Source organism: Nuphar pumila, chromosome 12 (assembly GCF_984573655.1).
Source record: "Nuphar pumila chromosome 12, dmNupPumi1.hap1.1, whole genome shotgun sequence".
Taxonomy (NCBI): Eukaryota; Viridiplantae; Streptophyta; class Magnoliopsida; order Nymphaeales; family Nymphaeaceae; genus Nuphar; species Nuphar pumila.
In genome coordinates this window covers 82,697,257-82,703,256 of record NC_143260.1, presented here as the reverse complement: position 1 = coordinate 82,703,256, position 6,000 = coordinate 82,697,257, and the positions used below count along the sequence as shown (strand labels likewise).

The 6,000-nt window shown below is 44.2% G+C and overlaps 1 pseudogene; it reads right to left on the bottom strand.

Annotated features, from left to right (window-relative positions):
• Window positions 1-1,740: 1,740 nt before the first annotated feature.
• LOC149821087 (exocyst complex component EXO70C1 pseudogene) lies at window positions 1,741-3,895 on the bottom strand (annotated as a pseudogene).
• Window positions 3,896-6,000: the final 2,105 nt, after the last annotated feature.

Below are 6,000 nucleotides of genomic sequence, written 5' to 3'. Positions count from 1 at the left end.
GTTTGGAGTGCTTAACCCGGGATGGGCTCAGTTTCGGTCCAGTCCAGTCACAATATTGCTGGCATTTGTAATCTTTTTGTGATTCTATTGCGAGATTCGTGAAAACTCTTATAGGAACGTAAGAAATGGAATTATCCTATTTTAAACGTAGAAAACAAGAATTTGAGATTTATATTTCAATTGTAATTCCCAAAAGGCAGAGTTGGGCCAAACATACATGTATCTTTAATTCTTAGATCTCAAATCCAAGTTTGAGACACAAGCATTTAAACATACACTCCTTGTGTCATGGTTTTAGAAGTGAAGGCCTCTACGACGTAGTTTCAGGCAGTAATAAACACCGAAAGCAGGCTTTTTTAAGCGTATAAGGCACTAGACAATGCCAAAGAAGTATAAACATCGAAAACAAAAAGGTGAAAACATGGTGGTCTTGAACACCTTGTCTCTATCTTTTTGTCTTGCATAGATAGAGCAAATTACCAACAACATAAACTATCAAACATTTGACAATCCAAGGGGAAAAAAACTATCAAACACTGTCCATCACGTTTCCTTGAATCACTAATGACCAGTTGTAAAATTGAGTAAACCATAGTTTGAACAGTACAAGCATGGTTACGGGTGTATTGATGCATGAGGGTCTAAAAAAGATTTTAGGTACATTTTGCTTGAGATGTATATTCTTACCGTTTCCAAATATTTAATATATATTTCCAAACTCCAGTAAACAATAACATGGTTTCTAGAAGAATTAATGAGTTTGTAAAAAATCGATATGAAGTTATAATAACCTTTTAGTTTACATTTTTCATAAAGATACTTAAAAAAACAACATAGTAACATGCATATTTGATTAATCATTGACGTGCTAATTTTATATATAATTCATAATTTGAGAGCCTCATTGAATGTGGAATCCTTGTAGTGATCACGTTGTCAGTTGCATAATAAAATGTTGATAGAAGCTGAATTTGATGCTTATTTATAATATAATAAAAACAAATCGCTTTTAAGATAGCATGATTTTCTTTAGTATTTGTGATGGATCTCATAAATATTTGATACTTTTTTTTTATGATGAGAAATATTTGATACTTTTTATCTGTGGGTTTGGAAACGAGCTTCCCATGTACTAGTATGCCAAATGTATCAAGTGCAACTACAGAATAAAGGGTAAATATTTGGTACTAATAAAGGTATGAAACTATTGAATACAAATTATTTTTTTCTGTATTTCTTTTATTTGTTTATAATCTGACCTTATGAATGTGATCTACAATGTTTGTTTAGCAAGAATGGGTTTGGAATCATGTGATTGTAACTTATAAGCAGGTTTTGTAAAGGCTTTAAAAATCAATGACTCACAGTATAACAAAGTTCCGTGACTCAAAAAGTTACGATTGAAAAAACACGAGCCAAGATGATCTTTAGCAGACAAGCCATGCTGAACACATCAAATGCAGTCAGATTGAGTTCCCACAACATGCACTTATGATTCTTTGCTCAATAGTTCCGTACATTCATTAGTACTAAATACAAACCCAAGAATAAAACACATCAACTTGTTAGCAATCTATGGCCCTGTGAGGTCGGCTAAATAGTACATAGCTAACGACATGAAAAAACTTCATTATGGTTGTGCTTAATAATGATGCTACCGATATATAAAGCATGTAACAAGTGACTAAATTAAATTAACCAAAGAATGTAAGTGAATCATACAATACAAAAAACATTTACTTACATATCACAACAAAAAATTATACCCAATGTTCAAAAAAAAAATTTAACTGAACATGAAAGTTTCTTCCAATCTCAGATGTTATCTCTCTCCATGATCATCACCATCATCAAGATTGAACCTAAAATACCATCATCATCAAGCCTTCCTCTTGATCATGGAAGCCGGGGTCCCTTCAAACAACTCATCAATGAAGGTCTCCAGATCCTCAGGCCCATACTTTATGTACTTATCACTCTGCCTCCCACAATCAAGATACTGCCTGAACCTCCCCAGGAAAGACCTGTAAGCAGGAATCACCACAGCAGATATTGACACCCTGAGCTCTGACTGCAGCTGCTCATCACTCACAATCCATGAGGATTGAGTTTTATGTACCTCTTCAAACATGGTATTAAACATCTTGAATCTCTCCTTCAGCACCACCTTTGACACATTGCCTGCACCACCACCACCACCTCTACCACCACCAGTGAGCAACCCTTCATCTTTAAAGCACCCCAACACCTTCCCCCACGTCTCCCTCTGGTAGTTTTTGTGGTACTGCCTCAGGTCAGAGGACCGCTTCCTATACCAATCATCACCAAGCAAACTATATATCTCTGAGCCTTTTATCTTCTGCACTATGTACCTACCATTGTTCATCAAGAATATGTAGCTCAATGATTGGTCTTTGTAGAGACGAGATTTGGTCTCTAGATTGTGGTCTAGTAGGTCCATGACACCCACTACTTGCAATGAAAGAGCCGACCTCGACTCGTCCCCACCACCGTCTCGTCTTGGACGATACGCTTCAAAGACCTGCTCCAGTGTCTGCTTGTACTCGCAGGCTAACTTCAAGTAATTCATCACATACCGGGTCAGCGGATGAACCGCCCCACCCGGTACGGGCGTCTTTGCTGAGTCGCGCTTTATGGAGTTCTCCAGATCCGAGAAGACGCCGACGGCGGCCTCGCCGAGCTGCGTTCGCGCCGAGTCGATATCGAACCGGATCTCGGCGCACGCCTCGCCGGCGAAGAGCTCGTCAACTAGAGGTCGGGCGTCTCGGAACGTCTCGTACATGTCGAGGAACTTGAAGAGCCGCTCGGTGGATCGGCGGGTCATGGCGACTGCCTCGGCGAAGTTCAGGACCCGGATAACGACGCCGCGGGCGATATCGGCGAAGATGGGCCGAGACAAATGGTACGACTCGGGGAAGACCGAGTCGCAGAGGCGGCTCTCGCCGGCGAGGTGGACGTGGAGGCAGCGGCGGAAGGCCTTCATCCACTTGGCGATCTCCGATTCGAGGGCGTCCCACTGCATCTTCTGCACGTCCTCGATGCTGAGACGGTCCGGACCCATCTTTTCGGAGACGGATTGGTCCAGGGAGCTCTTGCGGGCGATACTGTAAGCGAGGCAGCACTCCGTCTCGTAGCCCGAGTCGATCATGGCCTTCGATATCTCGGCGAGGACCACCACCGTCTCGGGCGGATACGGCTCGGACGGGCCCGAGTCGGGGACGTGCGGCGATTGTGGCACGCCAGGGAGCGGGCAGCGGTCGTCCAGATTGAAGTTGAGGGATTTGCTGCGCTGGATAGCGCTGGATTCTTGCTCGGCATTGCTGGAATCCGAGGGCTGCTCTAGGATCGATCGGAACCCATCTTCGATGAACACCATTGCTTGCTGGAGAACGATGCCCGCTTCGTCGGCGATATTCGAACGGTCCGATTCAATGGACGAGACCGCCTGAATCACGGACCGAAGCCGGGCCACGTAAGAGAGGAAGGGGCCGGAATCTCCGTACCAATCGATCTTCTCGGCGCCGGACTCGTACCTGATCACCTTTCCCGCGAGGCCGTCGAGGAACCGCTCGACGCACGCCGGAATCTCGGAGCATCCCGCCGAGTGGACGCCAGAGAGGAACTCGTCAAGCTCCTCCGAGACGTGATCGAGGCTCCCATCTTCTTCGACCTTCTCGTGTCCGTCGCCGTCGCCGTCGCCGGGATCGCCGTCGTTGTGGTGGTGGTGACTCTCCGGTACGGGCTCGCCGGCGTCGCTTTTGAGGGAGAGGGATCGGAGTTTGGAGGATGGGGTGGAGGGGAGTCCAGATTTTTGGTCGGGGTGGTCTTGCTCGTCGCCGTGGGCCACCAGGGGGGATTTCTCCGACGCGTCCATATGGAAGGGCGATGATGGTGGTGCTTAACTTTTGTGGATTGCTTCTTCTCTAGTCTCTACGTTAGAGAAGAAGAGGAAGATAAGATGGCCATAGAGAGATAGAGAGAGACAGAGAGAGAAAAGGAAGGAATAGTGATGGGAAATGGTGGGAGCGATTTAAGGAGGGAGAAGGAAGGGAATTGAAACGGTCTAAGGGGGAGAGACACCTGCCACTAGCGTAGAGAGAGAGAGAGAGAGGGTGGTGGACTACGAAATTGGATGTTTGGTTTGTTAAATGGGGAACGTTGTTGACCCGCTGAGTTCGTGGGCAGCCACTAACTTTTTGTTTTTGTTCACCCTTTGGAGGCAAAGATCCCGTTTGGCAACCCTCCTTTGTTTGTTGCTAACAAAGGGTAGTTGGTGCTCAAGCTATTTACGATTGCTACATGAGTTCAGTTCCACTCATCCCTTATGGCATCCCCATCGTCGTACCCCTCTTCCCTCTTAAATCTTTTGACAAATCTGACACTATAAATGGATTCAGCATGATCAATTTAATAAGATTCAACTCTTGAATTGTATTTTTTTTAAATCACAAAATTGTGTATTTTGTCTTGTTGATTTTTGAATCGCCAAAAAATCCTAAACACAAGTAGGATTTTTGTGATTTAAATCTTGATACCCACTAAACGAATGGTTCTCGAGTTCAAATTATGTTATGCGGTACCATTAGATGCTATAATGGAGTCAACAATAGATGAAGAGCAAAACGTCTAAACCCAAATAATATAGCGATTGATACCCAAGGTTGAATGTCCTTGGAGAGAGAGATCAATGTTACCAGCAGGGGCAAAACATAAAAATAAAAGAACATAAAGATCAGTCAGGGTCTTGAGGAAGAGAAGGCGACGAAAAGAGGTGGATAACATAGGAGGAGAGACACAGAATTGCGTACACATCAGCCAAGATGCAATGGACGAGCTTATTGAAAGCAACCAGAATTTGACGAAAGATCACATTTTTGCGAGTCATTCACACAGCCCACCAAGAAGTAAGAAGCCAAGTTCTCCAGATCAGTTGTCACTGCTTGCAACTACGAACCTGCGGCAGACTCTACAGAAGGTCAAGCACGAAGAATTTTTGTCTCACAATTACTTTAGGCTAATTCAACGTACTTTTAAAAAGATCCACAAAGATTGGGCAGACCCAAAATAGATGGTAGGTTGATTATTCTCCGCTTGGCAAAGGATGCACCTACTCAAATACTGAAAACTCACCTTCTTAAGGAAGCTATCTGTTTGTACCCTATCATGTAAAATTAACCAGGCTAAGAATCGAGAGTGGGGAGTTGTCTCATTCATCCATAAAAGACGCTCAGGAAGCCAATCAGTCCCAGGAGCAAGAAGAGACTGATACAGAGTTTTGGTGCACAAAACACCACTAGGCGCAATTGCCCATTGCAAAAACTACACGTCAGGACTGGGATCACCATCTTGCATGAAGACGAAAGACAAAGCCTTAAGCCACATGCGACGCAAGTGCGAGATATTAAGTTTGCAGGGACGACAGATATAATGGATCGACTCAAGGGAACCATACTTAGCATGGAGCAGAGGAGCAAACAGATTGCCTGGACGGTGCACCATCCATCATTGCTTCACGACGAGAGCAATACTCCTTAGTCTGAGAGCAAAGATTCTCAGACCAGCCATACGCCTTGGTAACACCAATGAGTTCCATCCAACCAGGTGGCGCTTTGTCCGAAGGTGGCAACCAGACCAAAGAAAATCCGCCATCAAATTGGAGAACTTCTTCTCCACACCCTTGGGTATCAGAAACATGAATATAAAAAATTCTGGGATAGAGGACAAGACGTGCCTAATAAGGGTAAGTCGATCGGCGATGAAAATGTAGGAAGCCTGCCAGAAAGAAATTTTGGTCTGAACTTTTTGGATAGTGGCAGTCCAAGCAGTTAAAGGGATGCGCTTTATTTGTAAAGGAAGACATAGATAGGAAATATGTAAATCCGAAATTATGCAGCTAAAAATCTGTTGTCCGACGGCCAGCAAGGAAGATGGGGCATTGAACATGGACAAACAACATTTATTGTCATTAAGGGATAAACC